This window comes from Rhinolophus hipposideros (assembly GCF_964194185.1).
Source record: "Rhinolophus hipposideros genome assembly, chromosome: 17".
NCBI classification, from domain to species: domain Eukaryota; kingdom Metazoa; phylum Chordata; class Mammalia; order Chiroptera; family Rhinolophidae; genus Rhinolophus; species Rhinolophus hipposideros.
In genome coordinates, this window is record NC_138063.1 from 38545006 (window position 1) to 38565855 (window position 20850).

Sequence of the window (20850 nt, forward strand, 5' to 3'; positions counted from 1 at the left end):
TGGTTGTGAGGACTGGCTGTGACTACAGTAGAGGAGCTGTTGTGCAGGGGCTAACCCTACAGAGCAGGATTTACTTAGCAGGACTCTGATGCCAGTCCAGTGTGCACTTTGGGTGTGTCATCCATGAAGATGGCCAGGGGATGCTCTGGCCCAGTCTGAAGCTGGCCACCAGGTGTGCCAATCCCGGGGCCTCCTGGTTGGGCCCTGCTGCAAGCCAAGTTCAGCCTCAGCCTGTGCCTTTCCTGGATCCACCTGGCATGAGCCACAATGCAATCTGCAGATGTCCACCACCTGTGATCAGCTTGGAAGTGCCTCAAGAGGCCAAGCTGTGAACTGAGGATCGTTGCCACTAGTGCTGGGCTTGGCGCTGCTCAGTAAGAGGTACAGAACACGCAGAAGACAGACATTTCTTGTTTGAGTTTTATGAACCTTTGGAACTAGCTTGGGTGGGCCTGCAAGTTGGGTGGAGTAGGGTCTCAGGAAATCGTCAGCGCAGGGTGAATTAAGATTGTTAGCTAGATTGATGGAGTCTCAGATATGGCAGCCACCTGTGTCTGCACACTGGGAGATGGGAGGGCTCAACAAAGAAAGAGTGGATTCTGCCAGTACTTTTGTCAGGAAGAGCCTGCCCCTCCAGCCCTCACCCAGATAACTCAGTTCCTCCCCAAATGTCCCTGGTGACTTTCAAGCTGCTGTTCAGTACTGGAGGTCAGAATGAATGAGTCTGTCAGTGAGTTTGTCCATGTATGAGGGGCCCTTTAAGAAGAGCTCTTGGAACTCTAGCTGTCCTCCATCTCACTCAGCCACGATCTTCCCTGGTTTACACAACCAGAAGTGATGGAGTGTCTTCTTTCCTCAGCATTGGAATCCTGGCCTGGGGAGCCTGGTTTGGGGTTGGGACCCCTTACTCCTCCGGGGGAGACCTCCACAGCCTAGGTATCCTTCCTGATTTTTAATGGTTGCACATAAGTGTTGGACTAGCCCATTCCACATCTCTGCCCCTCCTACTAGTCTTGAGGTAGCTTCTTCTGTATGTTTTCAGTTGTGGGAATTTGTTCAGCTAGACTTCAGGTGATTCTCAGTGACGGTTGTTCTGTAGTTTAGTTGTAATTTTGATGTGGTCATGAGAGGGGGCAAGCACGACATTTATCTACTCTGCCATCTTTACTGGAAATACCAGACAAGACAGAGTTTTAAACAAAATATATAGAGATGTAGATGGACATTTTTATAATGATAAAAGGTCAGTCCATCATGAAGATATAAAAAAAGTATATATAGTAGTCCCCTCTTATCCACGATGTTGCTTTCTACAGTTTTAATTACCTGTTGTGAATCATGGTCTGAAAATGTTAAATGGAAAATTCCAGAAATAAACAATTCATAATTTTTAACTTACACATTGTTCACACAGATCACGTGGTAGTGTGATGAAGTCTTGCGCCACCCTGCTGCATTCTGCTCGGGAGGTGACTCATCCCTCTGTCCAGTGTATCACTCTGTATAACCTGGAGGTTCCCCTGCTGATCTCACACTGCCATTACTGGAAGGTGAGTCTTGGGATCTTTTGCTCTTTGATCTTAGTCACCATGCTGTAAAGAAGTGTAAGAACCATATGGAGAGGCGGTAGGTGCTGTGGCCAACAGCCGCAGCTGAGATTCTAGATGAGCTGCCGCACCCACCTTCAGATACATCAGTGAGTCACCTGCAGTATCTGAGTTTTCCCAGCTAAGGCCCCAGACGCTGCAGAGCAGAGATAAGAAACCTCTGCTGTGCCCTTTCCAACTCCTGAGCCACTGAATCAGGGATGTAATAAATTGGTTTTTGTTTCTCCACTAAGTTGGAGGTGACTGTTATGCAGCAATAGATGGTCTGAGTAACTTAGAATGGCAATTGGAATATTTTTCATAAAATAGTGGCCACCTGAAGATAGAACTACAAGCTCCTTTTCTAACGTCATTTAATAAGGAAATCAGATTCCATTTCAATGTTTCACTGATAGCATTATATCTCATATAGAAGCTGCCTATTTCTTTGTAGAGTTATATAGTTCCACTCTGAATGCTTGATTCATTACACAAATCTTAAGTCTTCTCAGAACTACTGAAAGATATCCAAAGAAAGAAAACATGTTTTAAATTATTTGTGAAACATCTCTATTTTGCTGGAAAGGATTATTCCAAAACTCAAGTCTAATTTTGCCCCCACAAGATATGTTGTAGTAAAGAAAGTACTGGGATGGAAAACTAGGAAACCTGGACTGGAGTACGGTTGCCTGACCCTGGACTGGTCACATCAATTCCATAAACCTCAGAAATGTACTAAAAACCAAAAGTTTTTGACCAGGAAATTTTGAGAATCCTTCCAGTGCTAACATTTAAGATTAATTCCAAAGGCCTGTTAACTTCTTAAGTATGCCTGTCTTTTGGACAGAATTTGGCACTATCTTCCAAAATTTAATATTAGTACATCCTTCGGCCCAGGAGTTCCACTTTTATATATCTAGCCAACAAGAATACTTCTAAATGTTTACCACGATAGTTCAAGGTATTCTTTAAAGTATTATTTGTAATCAGAAAATGTTAGGAAAAACCTTAAATCAGTAGGGAAATAACCCAGTAAATGGCGATACATCCTTATTGTTCAATGCTGTGCAATAATTGAAAGAGTATGAGAGAGGTCTATAGGTACCAATGAAGATATATTATCAGTACATAATGATAAGTGAAAGAACAGCTCACAGAGCAACACATATAGGAGGATCCTGTTTTTTTTAAGAGTGAAACAAACCCGAACTGTTTATGTGTTATATACAAAAGATTGGGGAAAAACACAACAAATGTTTCAAGTTGTTTTTTTGCCTTTGATCATTTTCTAGTGATCTGAAATGATTATTTTCAATAAAGTCCAGTTTCATACTTATTTCTGTGGAAGGGATGCTCCCAGCCTCTTCATCCTTTGGTGGGGGAAAGTGGGATGGGTGAGGAGGTGAAATATAAAAGGGAGTACACGATTTAGACATTTCTGTGTTATTTAAAATGTTCACTAGCAACACATATTCATGTATTTCTTGTGTAATTAAATACATATATAAAAGTCTGTCACATGTTGTGAATTTCATTGCTACTTCCTGAAACAAAAGTTTTGGTTCAGAAGAAAAAGAATTTCTAAACATCCATGAAGTTCCTATTTGCCTGGGGGGAGAAACAAAAGAGGAGCAGCTGCCAGGGTTGAGAGCATGTTGCCAGTTGAGTAAAACAGCAGGGGGACCTGCTGGTGACCAGATTTGCCCACCCCAGTGAAGGTGCCACTGCCGTTAATAGGAATTACTATTTACTATTTTTAAGAAACTAAGATGGGAGATGGAGGACTCATCTAGATCATCTGTTGGTAATAAAAAGGAAATAAATATGACCAAAGCAGTTATTGAAATGAAACATAGTTCATCCTTCCTTTCCTACCATTTTTGTTCTTAGCTTTCAAGGTATAAGACATTACTGGGTAGAAAGAAGGAGCGATCCCAGTAAAGTTCCTGCCTGGTGTTTAATTAAACTGTAATATGTAGTAAAATAAATTAAACATCAGTGAAATTACAAGTAACATTGAATGTGGATTGGGATGTTTTAAAATGATGGATTCATGAGAATATTTTATGTAGACAAGCTGAAAATGTCCCAGCCTCACCATTTTTAATCCTTTTTTGAAAACACTCTTGTGCAAGTTATTTTTGTGGAAACAATGTTGTCAGAGATTGAGAGAATTTAATTAAGAGTTATAGAAGCCAAAGGTTGTAAATGGAAGAAAATACAAAAACCCACTTTAGAATTGGATCCTGGATATATTTTAATATACTGTATTAGTGATCATAATGTATTATATTAATATATTAACAATTTAAAATATAAGATATATTTTGTATTTAGTTACCTTGCCTTTGTTTCATATTTCATAGTCAACAAAAATATGTGATCTTCTTAGTTGCTATAACTGATACTACATCTTGACTTATTTTTCTATCTACCTATTAAAAAGAAACCATTGTATTTGTATTGGTACTAATAGCTAGATACTTGCCACTGGTACCCACTAGGGGTCATGCTATTTACATGGGGAAAGTAGTATGGGTATTGTTACTGTGGCTGGATGCAGAAAGGATTCCTTTGGATTATTTCATTGGCATTACTGTATAGAGAAAGAAGGTAGAGCTGTTGTTCTAGAGGACAGTGCTCAGGGCTGCTGTCCTCTAAAGAGGGGAAATTATTTGAGGAATCACAAAAATAGGTTTGAGGAATATGTCATTGGAGAAAGGGCCTTCTCTGTAGGAAGGTAGAGAGAAAATGGAGTCCTATCTGAGAGTGAATATCAAATAGGCCGGTAGAAGCAAAGGTGAGATAGTGCAGAATCCTTAAATAAAGGATTCTTTATTTAAATCCTGTATTTTCTACTTGCTAACTTCAATTCCCTCTGGATCCTCATTTGTAGGATGGGAATCATGCTACCTACTTCACCAGCAAGTATAAGAATTAAATGCTTGTCCATTGTCTGGCACATAATCAATGTTCAAAAACTGCAAACTGCTGTTATGACTGAAAATAATTGCTTTCCTTTTCTAATTTCAAAATAGCCGAATTTCTAGAAAGGATTTCTTATTTAGTTTCCTTTCTCTGTTCTTAAGACAAACAATTAGAAAGAGAAATTTATCTTTCTCCTTTTCTTTTGAAAAATCTTCCCTCTGAAAGATTGTGTCTTAATTAGACAAATATTTGAGCAAGGGGTGGGGGAACAAAGGTGAGATAAAGATGGCTTCTTTTTTTCTTTCAACAACAACAGCAATGATAACCATAACACAAACTACTGATTCAGTGAGGGACGAAGGAAATGTTTGCAGAGACCTAGATTCAAGGTAATACGTGATCAGTACTCTAAAAGGTATATAAATATGAGTAACATGATATGGAATTATTTGGTGGAAAGGATATGCTTTTACGTCTGATAGGCAAAGGTTTTATTCAAAGAAGTTCTCTGGAAAGGGAACACTATGCACTGTCGATGGGAAGGTAAATTTGTGAAACCATTATGGAAAATAGTGTGGAGGTTCCTTGAAATATTAAAAACGGAACTACTGCATGATGCAGTGATTCCACTTCTTGGCATATATCCAACGGATATGAAATCGTGATCTCAAATTGATATCTGTAGCTCTATGTTCATTACAACATTATTCACAGTAGCCAAGATAGGGAACAAATTAAGTGTCTTTAATGAATGACACTTTAAATGAATAGATAAAAAAATGTGAAAATATGGTATGTGTATATATAAAATCTCACTTATATGTGGAATCTAAAGAAAAGAATAAATGAATGAACTAATCGGAAACAGTCTCAGAGACAGAGGAAAAACTGAGGGTTGCTAGATGGCAGGGGGGTGGGGATAAGGGGGAAGGTGAGGGGATTAGAAAGCACAAGTTGGTAACCACAGATGGCCACGGGGTTACGAAAGTCAGTTTGGGGAATGTAATCAATAATGTTGTAAAGATATTGTAGGGTATACGATGGACACTTGTCTCATTAGGGAGAGCACCTCAGGGAAGAGGTAGATGCCGACTACAATTATATATATATATATATTTACAAGAAGCGGAGTACAGCATTAGGAATAGAGACAGTGGAAATGTAATGGGCTGTGTGCAATGTCAGAGGGGCAGTGGATGGGGGGAGAGGGGTTGTCACTGTGTGAGGGCTATAAATGATAAATGTCTAATTATTACATTGTTTTGTGCATTTGAAACTAATAAAAATGTTTATATATATATATATATATATATACATATATATATATGTATATATATATATATAATGGAATATTATTAGGCCTTAAAAAAGAAGGAAATCCTGACAAATTTATGCTTGTGACAACATAAATAAGCCTGAGGACATTATGTAAGTGAAATAAGCCAGACACAGAAAGACAAATGCTGTATGATCGATCTCAGCTATATGTAGAAACTAAAAAATCAAACTGATAGAACCAGAGATAGAATGGTGGTTACCAGGGGCTGTGGGATTAGTTGAAATGGGGAAATGGTCAAATGCTATCAGTTATAAGATTAATAAGTTCAGCATGGTGACTCTAGTTAATAATAATATATTGTATACTTGAAATTTGCTAAGAAAGTACATATCGAGTGTTCTCACCACACACACGCACACACTGGTAACTATGTGAGATGATGATATGTTAATTAGTTTGATTCTAGTAATCATTTCACAATGTTTACATATATCAAAATATTACATTATATATCACTTAAACATATACAAAATTTATTTATCGACTATACCTCAATAAGGCTGGAAAAAAAAAAGTTTTCTCAGCCTCACTTTCATTGTCAGTTAAATGAAGATAATAATACCTGCCTTGTAGGACTGTGCGAGGTGAAAGGAAACAGTTGTAAAGCAACTAATAGGGAAGGGCTATAGTTTGTTGCCTTTCTTCATCTGAATGTCAAGGTTTCTTTCTCTCTGATTTTCTTCAAAGAGGAGGAAATGTATTCGAGAGAGGTGTTGTTTTCTTTGCTATGGGAGATAGAAAGAAAAATACCTGGTCAGGGAATTAGGGAATCCAAGTGTTTGAATCGTGCCTTAAAATTTGTGTAGGATTTTAACAGGAAGAGCTTCCAGAAGGAAAGATATCATAGGTGGTGCCTATGACTTGTCTAATGACTAAGCATCTTGGTTTCCCTGGTTTCACTTAGAGTCCTGAATAATTCAGCTTACTAGAATTATGATACATATAGGGAAAGAGTTGAATAAAGTTGGATTGAAACTTAGAGACATATCACAGAAGGTCTTAAATGCCAGACTAAGGAGTTAGACTTCTTGGTGAGAAAAGGAGAGCAGTTGGACATCTACTCTAGAGACCAGAGATTTGGGAATCTAAAAGAAAGTCTTTTTCCCCTCAGCTGGGAGAACACCTTTCACCCACGTTCAACATGGGCTACAGGAGTCCTAGAAACCAGACTCTGCTACCTACATGTAGTTCGTATGCAAACATGTTGCCTTCTTAGGGTACAGAAGATGGGTTCTATGGAATCACGTGTCAGAGGTGACACTGAAAAACAGCAAGCTGTTCTGCCTCCACATGCATGTTCAAACTGGAAAGTAATCAGCTACTCTGTCTCTGGACAGATGTAACCACAGTTACATAGGTCCTTACTGTGATACAATGTTCCTTAAATGAACACACTATGAGTTACTATTCCTTTTCATCAGATCAGATCAGATCAAGTTAAAATGACATTTCAAGTGATAGCAACACACACACACACACACACACACACACACACACACACACACACACACACCCCTTAAGTTGCTCTGGGTTGAAAGACTGTTTCTTACCAAAGGAAAGGAGGGGCCTTCCAGTTCATGTGGTCTGGGGATGAATTTCAAAATCCCATTTGCACTTATTCTGCACTGCACTTTTTATTTATTCTGGAGACAAAGGAGGATGAAATTCTTGGAAGAAACTTTAAAAAATCCCACTATGGGTAACTGGTGGATCACAGCACTAGAAATACCAACAAAAATAATATGTTGATTCATAATGATTTATTCTCTGTAGTTTTGGGGGCCTATTCTATCATCTCCGACCCTCAGTAAGGAAAGAAGAGGTTAGTTATAAGAGGAGGAATTCCCATACTCATTACTTCTGCCCACTGCTTCCAGCTGTATTTATCAGGACAACTTTGCTGGGTAAAACTGTGCACTCAAACAGGAACACAGCTTCAGAGGCAATTAAAGTAGAGACCAGCTAAAAATAGATTTTTTGAAAAAATCACCAGATATTGAACACCTACTTACAATTTATTAGGGTTTTCTTTTTGAAAAAAGCTATGCGCTTGTGTGTCTGTGTCTATGAGAGTGTGTTCTTCAAGGTAAATGAGTATCACTGCCGACAGGTACATTATTACTTTATAACCCCCGGTGAATATTACTCAGACAGGCTACATTCAGTTGATAAAGATATGAGCAAAGCATTGTGGTTGGAGTTGATTTACAGGAAGGTGAAGCAGGGTGATAGGCTTGTAAGGTCCCTAAATGTGTGATAACTCTTGCTGGAAATTGGGCAGCATTTGCAACTTAGGATGTTATGAAGCAGGAATAATAACAACAGTGTCAACAATATTTAAGTATCGTTACAGTTTACAAAATCCGTTCACATGCATTATCAGAACAGCTGTACCCTTCAGTGTAGCTCACTGAAGCAGGATGTTAAGGCACCTTGCAAGGGACCCTATTAACCTAATGGTCCACTTGGGGGTCCCAGGCCAATCTTTTAACAATAACTGAAGGAGTTTTCTAACTTTTAAAACAGCAAAAGGGCTTGTTGAGACTGGCAGAACCCATTCTCTGGAGTGCACAATTTACAGTTTACCAAATAGTTAATGTAAAATTAAGGACACACACCACAAATGACAATTACAATAAAGTGACTATGGAGTCAACTCCAATCTCTCTTCACCAAGGAACTGGCAAAATCCTTAGGAGAACAGGCTCTGGCCAGCTTCTCTGCTTTGACCGACCCAGCTCTGCATAACTTCCTGATCTTTTCTGTCTACTGTTCTATTGCCCCCCAAGCAAGTCACCTACTTGGACGGTGGAAGATACAAAGAAGCAATACAGAGATCTCAGATTTTCTGATGGAAATTACTCAAAATTTAGAACAAGTTCAGAGCCTTAGAATTATATAATTATAACTCTAGTGATTGCTCTTCCTAATTGTCTGGAGCATTGGTTCATGCAATACTACAGGTCAATTCACAGACTCTATTTACTAGAAATCTGGTAACCAAAGCATCACATTCCTTCCCCCCGCCCACTTTAGTGAAACTGCTTTCTACCTGCCCACCATTATACTCCAAATCACCAAAAGCTAGGACTGTGTCTTTTGCAGGAATATTAACAAGGTGATCTAAAGCCATGAGTTTATGCAACGTCATTTCTATGAGCTTAATTCTGAGAGTTTGCAAATGATTCAATAATCTTGTTTTGTTTCCCTACAAAAATAGCCTGTATGTCGTGGGTCCCTGGACCACAGTAGGAAGTAACTTGATTTTGCTGCAGTCTTTCAGTTGAAAAGTCCTATGCCTGTTACTATCCACAGGGAATTTTGTTTGAATCAAGAAAGACCCAGCCCAGGCTGGCTCTTGACATTCAATAAAAATATGAACAATTGTCTTGAGCTTTATGAGTTTAGGAAACTTGCTTTAATAATTTGATTTTTATCAAGGGAGAGATTTAGATCATCTAGTCTTAGGTTTTTCAAAAAAACTAAAAGTGCAGAGACAAATCTTATTTGCTTTTGAGAATTAAATGCGTTAGTGAGAACAAGGACGCTTCTGGATGCCAGTGGGTTTACTTTCCTTCTTGGACGATAGACTGATAATCCCTCAACCCCACTAACTATTTGCTATAGAAAAACTAATTTTACTTCTGCCAATAAAGTTCTTGCATACGTTTGATTTTCTCTTGATGAAAATTAATATTCTTTCTGTTTGTCCCCACTCTTCTCTTTGCTAAGATACTATAGAGGCTTATACTGTCTCACCCAGCTTCTGATCAGGCCATAGTTGTCCACAGAGAAACTGGAATCTCTAAGTGGGCTGACCTTTACATGGTGTTATGTCACTGATGGGCTGAAACTGTATGTTTTGAATACCTTATATTTAGGTGAGATGTTTTGAATATAGATTTTTATACACATGTAAAGATACATTGAACACCAAAATACTAACCTTTGCTTCAATGTTTTCTCCCTATTCTTTACACTAGAAAATATTTTTTTCCCTTGGCCTAAGGGAAACTTTTAACAGAATTAAAAATAAAAAAAGTGGGCCGGCTGGTGGCTCAAGCGGTTAGAGCTCCATGCTCCTAACTCCGAAGGCTGCCGGTTTGATTCCCACATGGGCCAGTGGGCTCTCAACCACAAGGTTGCCAGTTCAACTTCTCTAGTCCCGCAAGGGATGGTGGGCTGCGCCCCCTGCAACTACTAACAGCAACTGGACCTGGAGCTGAGCTGTGCCCTCCACAACTAAGACTGAAAGGACAACAACTTGAAGCTGAACTGCACAACTAAGATAAAAAGGACAACAACTTGACTTGAAAAAAAGGCCTGGAAGTACACACTGTTCCCCAATAAAGTCCTGTTCCCCTTCCCAATAAAATCTTAAAAGAAAAAAAAAATAAAAAAGTGTGTAGGGGTGGAGAAGAAGACGAGAACACCTTAATGAGACTGAGATTTCCATTGTATTTACGTTTTGTTTTCTTTTTTACAGAAACGGAAATTGATTTTGTCTGTATTTAGTGGAGTTGGGAGGGGCTCCCACTTTCAGATGATAGTTATTCCATTTCATTTATGGGCTGAGGTTTTTGTTTTTGTTTTTGGAAGTCACTAGGATTGAAGGAGCTTTGAATTCATGCACAAGCAAAAACCAATCATGCTGAACAATTACCAGTAAATGGACTTTACTTGACTCACAGTTGGCTAACAATTGTTTACCCAGGGCCTACCCATTAGGATATTTGGAGGTTGTTGGCTGGGTAACACTATGCACAATTGTCAGGTAAGATGTACTTTCTAGGGAGGCAGGACCACACAGGGGATGAACAACGAGGGGTTTAAGAGACTAGCAGAACTGAATTTGGTCCTAGCTCAGGCTCTTTCCAATTGTATGATCTTGACATATTTTTTATTGCCTCTCACTTGCTTTCCTTGTACTCTGTTTACATTTCTTCTTAGCACTTATCACCATCTGCTATGCTATACATTCATGTTAAAAATATGTGTTGTCTGTCTTCCCCAGATACCCCAAGTTAGCTCCATGAGAGCAGGGACTTTGCCAGTTTTGATTTTCCAATATTTCTAGGAACTAGAAGAATGCTGAGCAATTATAGCACATGCTCAATAAATATTTGTTGAATGAATGAATGAATGAATGAATGCCAATTGGGAATAATAATCCTGTTTTGCTGGGGTGTTGGGTTAAATACGGTGTATGTACAACAACTAGCCCAGTGACCAGTATATGAATGTGTTCTTTAAATGTTTGTTCCCTTTGTTTCTCCGAAGTCTCATCCCCTTAACTATTAGGCATCTAGTATTCATTCACTTGACCCTTTTAAAACCTCTTCGCAGGAAAGTACTTGATAGACGATCTGAATACCTCAGGTGAATTTAAACCAAGGGATGACCTCTTCTAGGTTATATGTGCTTTGTTAAGCCTTATTTCTTAAGAATAAAAGGAAACTTCAGGTATTAGGAAAGCAGATGGAAGAGGGGCAGAAGATGGATGGAAATTCTAGGTGTCCCTGAAATTATTCTATGTAGGGGTCTGACTGTGAGCATGTTTGGCCCAGAGTAATTCTCAGAATTCTTGGCTGGTCTCAGCCTCCATGATGAGATTCGATGAATGTGTCTTTTGCTGGGATAAATTTAGTGCCCCATGGAAAAAGCACTTGTCTGTGAATCAGGAGACTCTGGTTCTGGTCTTAAGTCTTCCGTTAATTAGTGTGGAAACATACACATATTTCATTTGACAAAACATGTGTCTATAAATAAAATAGCAGTGATAATCTTAATGGCCTTCGGCTAAGACTTAACAGCAAAACAATGTGCATGATCTATTTCCATTGGGTTATACGGTTTAATTATGACGTAACCCAAATCTAGACTGTGGTTTGGTATAAGTAAACTGATTGTTTTTAATAACTTTTTGGTGTGATGCTAATAGTAATATATGTTTATTAGGGGATATTTGGAAAATGAAGAAAGACATAAAGAAAATAATAAAAATTACTTCCATCAAGATATAATCATTACAAACATTTCAGTATATTTCATTTTATTCTTTTTTCCCTTTATCTCTATCTATAATTTATATCTATATCTATACCTATATTTGTATAGATCATTCTGTATAAATAGTATTGTGTTCTCTTTTAACTTAATATATTATGAGCATTTTCCTATATAATAACTGTTTTTTAATATCACAATTTTTATAGAAGGCCTAATACACATTTATACTATTACTTATTTAACCACCTCAATTGCTGTGTATTTACTTTGTTTTTGATTTTCACTTTTATAAATAATGCTAATATGGAATTCTTGATTTACCACTTAAGTTGTTCCCCCTTCAGGCTTTCCCATCTTAGCAAATGCCCTCATCATTTATTCAGCTGCTCAAATCCGAAATACAGAAGTCATCCTTTCTCATACTTGAATTCCGTTTCTTATCCAGCAGTAGCTATCACTAGTTCTAGCTCCAAATGCATCTTTAGCTTGTCCCTCCGGCCCAGCTCCATGGACCCAGCCCTGGGCTTGTACCTGCTCCACTGGCACAATTGCTTCATGGCTCTTTTGGCTGCTCCCCATGTCCCTTACTGTCCGTTTCCATGTAACCTTTTAAACACATAAATCAGGTCACATCAGTCCCCTGCTTTAGACCCTTCAGTGGCTTCTTACTGCACTTGTATAAAATTCAAAGTCCTCCAAGCCCTCCAGGCCCTACATGACCCAGCTCCTGGCTCTCTTTCCAACCTGATAGCATACCATTCTTTTTTCTTTTTACCATTTCCTAGCCACGTAGCCATTGGCCATTTTCTAGTCATGCCACGGACTGCTCTTCATTCTCCAAGGATGTTGCACCAGCTGCTCCCCTCCCTTGAAAGCCCTTGGCCTTGCTCTTTCCTTGACTGGCTCCTTGGCTTCAATGTCATTTCCTCAGCTGGGACTCTCCTAACTCACAGTGTCTACAGGCACTACACTTTATCACGACTCAATTCTTCTTTCCTTCATAAACCGTTCTGCAATTAGTATTTACTTATTTATTTTATTTTTTATTATCTGTATCTTCATTAGAATTAGTAAACTGTGCAATAACAAGGACCATATCTGTTTTTCTATACTTTTATGGCCCCTGGACATAGCATATACTTGGGGAATGATAGGCTCTTAATCAAATACTTAGAAATGCAAAAACCTCATTAATAAACCCTAAACTGGAAATTAAAACATTTTTTTTTTTTGCCAAAATATTGGAACACTTATTGATGGACACTCCCAATGTTGATAAAGGTAGAGAGAAATGTACATTTTAATAAGTTGGCAAAAGGTGAAAATTACTGCATTTCTGGAATGTAATTTGTAATATGCACCGAAATTTAAAAAGCCACAATTGTATGCATGAAGATATTTACTACAATATTATTTATGGTAATGAAGAAAGGGAAATGACTGAAAACTCCAAAATAAGAGCTGAAGTCAAATCCATTATGGCATGCCTATGTGAGAAAACTTATACATAGTGATGTAAATGTGTGCTCACTGATATTGCAAGAGCTCCTCACCATATTATTAAGGGGGAAAAGTAGGAGACTAAATAGGAGCTTAATTCCATTTAGGTACAAGGTGAACATGTATTATATGAGGTGTGGTCACACAATACAGTGAATGGTTAAATAAAAAAAATTGATTACAGTAAAAGACACATTGCCATTAATCCTTCTCAAAATACTTCCCCTCCTTCGAACACACTTACCCAGCATTCTTGCCACTTTCTGAAGCAGTTCTGGAAGTCCTCTCTCATGAGTGTCTTTAGTTGTGCTGTCGTGGCTGTCTCCATGTCCTGAATCATTTTAACTTTGGGGAAGAGTTGCACCATTCCAGATTCCATGAATAAGGTGGATGAGGACACACTGTAATGTTTTCATTGGACAGAAATTGCCATATACCAAAAACGATGTGGGCCATGGAGTGTGGTAGTGATGGAGGATGATTTACAGCACTCTTTAAAACACAGCTTCTCTCAACAACCGTAGCTCACACCTGACTGACCGCACCCAACAAGTTGAAACTTGTCACACACTATTACTAAGGTTCAACACGCCGCTTCCTGTATTGAAGCTCCCTGCCTTTCCATTGGATGGCACTTGGCAGCAGCATTCACCGTATTTTGTGATCACAGTGGAAAGGCTGCTTGTCACACATCACTCCTGCTACAGCAATTTCTGTCAAATAAAAACATTACAGTGTGTCCTCATCCACCTTATTCACTGGATCTGGCACCATGTGACTTCTGGCTCTTCCCCAAAGTCAAAATGATTTGGAATATCGAAGCAGCCACAACAACACAACTAAAGACACTCACGAAAGAAGACTTCCAGAACTGCTTCAGAAAGTGGCAAGAATGATGGGAAGCGAGTGTTTGAAATGAGGGGAAGTATTTTGACGGGGATTAATGGCAATGTGCCTTTTACTGTAATAATTTTTTAAAAATTTAAATATTCACCGTATTTTTTGATCCCACCTCATGAATAGGCACAGCAAGTCTTCAGGAAGGTTGTCACCTCAGCACTAACAGTGGGCATATGTGGCTGGTGAACTTGTTAGCTCTTTTGATATATTTCTTTAAACTTTTCTTCTTTTTCTTTCTTCCTCCTCCTCCTTCTCTTTCTTCTTGTAGTATTATGAGAACGTATGGTAATAAAACGTGTATACAGTAAGAGCAAGAAAAAGCTATTTTTGTTTGGGGGTATAAAAGAAAAAAATCTTTCTGCAAATCTCCTACATTTCTAGCCCTGAACTATGCACTGAGAATACAGAGATAAGAGAGATGTTTATGATTATAGAGAGGCTGCAAATTTCCAAAGCTTGAGTTCTACCACTTGCAGCAAATTTGTAGACCACATTCAACCCATTGTTCTGTTCACTTGAATCTACAATCATAGATACCACCTCTAACCAACCCACCTTCCTGCCATGGTGAAGAGAGAGATGGTAAAATATCTATCTGACAAAAATGAAAAATTCTGGAAAGAACTAACCACTTGACTTCCCTTCCTGCTTAGGAGTTCATTCGAGCAGTTATTAGGAAGTATGTGTGAGTTCAGCGGCTGAGACCAGACTCAGGAGGTGAAGTTTTTTTATTAACAGTGTTTTATGAAATCTATGAGATAATTGCAAGACCCAGGATGTTTTGAACCTAATGGGACGTCAGTGCAATTGAACTCCCAAACAGCTGTCATTCATTTTGGGGTAAAACTTGTGAATTAATCCCTTGATGTCTTTTTTTCAGTTGGTTTCCTTTTGGACTGGAGGAAGTGTGCCTCAGCTAGAGGTTAAACTTCTAAACCTGTTCAGGAGGCAAATCCTTTCAAAGAATTTGCATGGAAAATATTCTTTTAATTCAAATTTGGTGAGAGTTGCCAGGGTAGCAAATTAAAGATTTATTGTCTGGGAATTTCTGGATCACAACCTAACAAAGGTCTGGCTGTTTTATTCTATAGTGTTTGGAGGTTTTCCAGTCACTGCGCTTTCTACTTGGGCCACTTATTGGAAGTGTAGCCAATGCATCAATTGATTAATGAAGGCAAAACATGTCATGAATTCTGTTTCTGTGGCAGATATTCATAAAAAGAAAATGTAGACATAACAGTTTAATGGTTTTTCTTTGCCAGATCATTGCATGTCGGCAATAGTTTTGTATCACGATAACCATACAAAGGTACCTTCTAGTTAGGCAGATAAAGCCTTGGAGGATCAATACAGTTTTGCAAGAGCATGAACTCATCAAATAATGGCATGTCCAAGATCACAAGCGAAAACAAGGTTTTGGGTGGCTGTGACAAGTAGCTACTGAACCCAGATAGAAAGCAATAAAGTGAAAAGGTATTTTAAACTTCAGAAACTTCAGGATAAATGGGATGTTACTGATCTGAATTCCCACAAGGCACCCAGATGGATGCACTTTTACTCTGTTTTGAAATTAATTCCAAGTCCAGAGAGTGGAATACATAATGTCTGTAATAATTTCAGAGTGAATCCCAGGGAAATGAAACATTAAATCTGGCTGAGATTTCACATTATAGGAATTATCGAATGTGTGCCATTAGCAAACACCATTCAGCAACTTACTGTATCTGAAGCTGTGAGGTTTGAACAAATACTCCAGTGTAACATTTCACTTATTAGGAGGCGTGACCAAACAATCAAATTACCACGAATAAAATGGGAGTTCTAAACAGCCTGGTGGTGTAAATAAAACTACTCTCACTGCTGCATGAGGCGTGCTTTCTTTTGGGTGCCTTTCAATCCAAAAGCCAAGGGAAAGGTGGGACATAAAATAAGTTTAAGGCACTCTTTCAGTAGAAATAAAGATTTAAAAAAAAATACCATAAATCCTTCCATTCCTCACATTGCCACTATGCCATTCTGCTTCAGTGTTCCTTTTCTCTCTTTATCTCTCTCCCTCTTCTCCCCCCACCCCGCCCTTACAAATAGTTTATCTTACTGAAAACCCTATAACAGAACATAGAAGACTGGTAACTTGTAACTTGTGAGCTGAGATGTATACTTACTTGTAAATTGGCTTCATGAATTTAGATGAATGATACATTGCCAGTTCTTTGTTTAAACTCTGGCTGAATTAATCTCATTTAGTTCCCCTCCCTTTAATACCAGTGTACCTCTACACTATGGTCAAGGACCTGCTTTGTGATATGGTCCCCTGTCTGTGACATCTCTGACATAACTCCTAGGTTGAGCAATACCCAGAAACTACCTGCAATCTATGCTGAGCATTAGCTTCTAGGGGGAAAGCGACCAAAAGTTCATTGGTGGTGAATGAGTCGTTTCCAGCTTCCACAGTGCTTCTGGGGGTGGATGATCATTCTGACCTTCAACAGAACTTCTTGCCCCCCAGGAGCTAACTGTATGGCTAATATAAGGCTTAGGGTCATAAAAAACAATTCCAGACTCAGGCAGCATCTGGTCAAGTCCCCAGACATGCCCTGTTTATGTGGAGCCATTCGTTCAGGTGGTGAGCACATGGCGAGCTTTAGGGGTTAGGACTGGATTCTGACAGCACCCTTTTCTGTGGCAGCTGCTGGGCAAGCCTGCTGTTAGCCACATGGGCAACGAGGGCAGTGAGTGGAGATGGACCCCAGAAGTGCATGCAAAAGAACACAAAACCACTCAAAGCTTATGGCCAGCTAATACAGAAATTTGATGAGTGTGCTTTCTGAACAAACCAAAAATCAGTCCATGCTGTTGGAGAAAACCTTGTTTAAGATGTGTTTTGAATAAATGAGCTTTATTGAAAGACATGTAGTTACAGGCAGTTAGAGCTGTTGCTGGAACCTGGGATGTGTGGCTGACGTGCATAAGAAGACGGTGCCTGTTTCCAGCTCTCTCCTCTTGGTTTGGAGCCTTTTTTGTATGCATACGAAGGAAGCATACAAATGGAAGCTCTTTCCATTTGTAAAACCCCCGAGTCTTTAATGCACACAGGTATATTGTAACTTGCAGTCAGACAGCAAAATAAAAGTCACGATGTACAGTGTGTACTACCTCAGTATATTTTTTCCATGTAGGACAATGTGGAGATGGAAACTTTTTAAAACTAAGCAGAGAGCACCCAGGAGCTAAATCCAAAGCACATAAAACAAAAATCCCAATTTAACAAGTGGAAGAAAATATCACATTCTAGCTACACGATACGTAGCACGAAGAATTTTAGTTTCTGCTTTTCCCAGAAAACCTCCCTGAACTTTACCCCCCTGTGACTCCCGGAACCAAGACAAAGATCTTTGCCCCCAGCTCCAACCCCCATTTCCCGCTGCAGACTAAGCCTTTTGCCTCCTGTGATGACCTACCATCCTCACCCATCAGTAATCACCAGCCCTTCTTTCCCTTTCCCTGGGATGGAATGTTTTCTCAGCTGCTGTCATTCCTCTGGTTCTAGCAAGAGGAGGGCGTGTGCGAGGTTGGGAAAAGGGCTTCAGGAAAACAAACTATCTGAGTTGCCTGAAGGAGTCAGTTCGTTGGAAATAATGACACCACTTGGAGATAAAATTCAATAGCATCTTTTCCTTTTCATTTAACACATCGCTGGGTTACTGAGAGTCTGACTTCAGTGCATTGGAGATTAATCTTTTCCCTCTGTCGTACTTCACCTTTAAGGAAGTGTCCACATCTGGATGCACTAACTGCCTGGCTGACACTCCTCCAGGCAGAGCTCTTGATGCACCGAGAAGCCTAATTAGCAGAAGGGGTGAGGGGCAGGACTTCCAAGACACTCTCTAAGAGCGTTTAGCCAGATGGAAAGGATCAGTGTTTGCTTAAATGTAAATATTACTTATATATCATTGCACTTTTCCTAGGAGATTTTCCTAGGAGAGTGGCTCACTCAGGAACTCTCTATTTGTGACCTTTCTTTTGGGACATAAAGAGTTCAAATGAGTAACATTTTGCGTCTGCCTCTCCGTACACCATAATGAGCCTTATTTCACCTAGCCCTCTTTTCAGATTTGGTTAATAGTTATGCAATTTTTCCATAATAAGGTTCAAGAGCCAGAACTCTTTAGGACACTTCTACCTTACATCCAGATCAGAATATTCCCCTTAAGAGCAAGCGAAAGCAAAGGCTTTGTTTGGACTCAAAGTGAAGTGTAAGCTTTGGCCATTCTTCCTGCTACTCTGTTTCTAGCCTGGCCCAGTACAAGTCCCTAGAGTTATAATTAACTTGGCCCCTTGCCATTTATATATTTAATTGGGCCAAGTGACATTAGGGCTTGAGTAGCTCTTTTGTGAAAACAAGTAAAAGCAAGTACTTTTCTTTATAGCTACCCTGAATCAATAACTAATGATCCTTTTTTTATTTGCAGGATATGTTCATTGCAAAGGCTTCCAAATTCAGGTATAGAATAATGTAAAACACATAACTTTAACTACAGAAGTTATTCCAGGGCTCTGAAGAGCATCCAGCAGAAATTGGTAAAGGTACCTTTGGACGTTTGACCATTTTTAAAAATCATTACTTGGACTACCAGTTTCCAAATGAATCGGTTCCCCAAGACATTTTGTGGGTGGAGGGATAGAAGATACAAAATACTCCAGAGTCCACTTAGTTTCTGCTTCTAAGTGACCCTGCCAAAAATCAAATCTCTTGAGAGTTAATGAAGAAACCAGGATTGATTTACATTGGACACCATAGCATACATGGTTTATCAGAATATTATTTTTATCCCTCTTTTAATAATGTGGAGTTGTAACTAGGAGATAATTATCTTGCTTCTCTTGCATCCATGAGTGGCCACATGACTGCCTCTCTCCAATAAAACATGAGTAAAGAGGCTAGATGGTCACCGTCAGGCTGAGGCTTTCAAGTAGATAAAGTAGATACTCTTTCTTTTCCCCTTGCTCTGGCTGGAAGCAGAGTTCTCCAAGGTCCTACGAGATGGTGGCAACACAGAAGGAACTGGATCCCTAAATCACCGTGTGAAGGAACCCACCCAAATGACCAAGAAAATCCTCATTGGACTGTTAGATGAATGAGAAATAAATTCTGTTGTGTCAAACCACTGAAAATTCAGGTTTATTTGTCACAATAGCTAGTATGAGCCTAATACACCAATAAGATAGTGTTTGATTTTTATATCTTAAATGAATTAAGGAAAAAAGGAGAGGTATTCTGTTTCTGTGAACATTCGTATGTTACTGTGAACTTTCATAGCATAAGATGGTAAAGAACCTCCAAGAAGCCCATTGAGATTACCAGATCCCAAGTCAAGAGCTAATGATCTTTTCATTTCTATACTGATTCAGCTTTGCTTTTACATGTTAGCTTCATGTTGCCCTAAAAATGGCATATTAAAATTGGCAAACGGATACTTTCTTTGAATTATGAATCTGTATTTTAAAAATCCAAGAGCATCAGTGTGTTTTCCTTGATATCTGTGTTATAGCAGTAGACATTGTTTCCATGTGTAGAATGCTTATTCCATACTTATGGAATAAGTATAGTGTTAGTCCAATTTTTATGAATTTAGGCATTTGCTTTTGTCTTCTGAAAGAATGCTACAAATTCCAGTTAATCGGGATCTTTTATGCTTTCTATATTTACTCAGTATCTGTGGAAGAACTACTTAGAAACATGATATTATGGGACTTTGTTTTGGTAAGGAAAGTCCTAACCAAGGTATAAGATAAAAAAAATAATAATGGTTAAAATAAGTCACAAGTTTTATTAATAGAAACCCATGCATGGTCACTGATATGGTTTCAACAATAACTCTAATTTTCAGAAGCACAGATGTTAAACTGCTTTGCGTCTCCAGATGTGCTCACACAGGGGTCCGTCCAAATGGAGCAATATATAGTCTACAACACGCTGCCCTCTCAGAGAACAGAGAGGTACTTACTTATTCCAATTGTCCAACATCTTTGTTTTTCCTCCAGTAAAGATCAAAACAGAGTTCTTAATATGTGTTTGGTTTAACTTTAGTGACATACAGTATTTACTCCCATCGGCACTTCCTCTCACCTGTGGAGATAAACTGTGTTATTCTAATACAAACCCATATGGTTTCCATCTCAATCTTGCCTGCCTTGGTGTAATATCTGTTTACTGTGGGACGGTCACCGAGTCCTGCAAACACTTCATGCAGAGTGGTAATAGACTGAATTTTATATTTGCTCTTTTCTGTTCAGCTTATGTTAGCACCATCTTAAAATAAACACAAATTCATTGACAAATGTTTTTGACCAGACTGAGCCTTAAATGTGGTCAGACTACCTGAGATCGGAAAGTTTCATGAAATTCTGTAATTCTTATGTGTTTTTCTTTCATTATTAACTCTGATTTAAAATATAATTTTTCTCAGAAAATCATTCTTTTCTTTTTAACAAAATATTTTAGTGCTCTTCTTTTTTTTTCCTTTTTTTTTGTCTTGGTTTTTTTTTGTATTGAGAGGTAAAAATTCTTTTTTTTATATATCAATGTTT

General features: G+C 38.7%; 1 long non-coding RNA gene across 1 annotated transcript in view; it reads left to right on the forward strand.

The window, feature by feature from the left end:
- Positions 1 to 20594, forward strand: part of LOC308509800 — a 59625-nt gene extending 39031 nt beyond the window's left edge. The window contains exons 3-4 of the long non-coding RNA XR_013995256.1: positions 1415 to 1550; positions 18732 to 20594. This is a non-coding gene — a long non-coding RNA (uncharacterized lncRNA). The remainder of the gene's footprint in view (positions 1 to 1414; positions 1551 to 18731) is intronic.
- Positions 20595 to 20850: the final 256 nt, after the last annotated feature.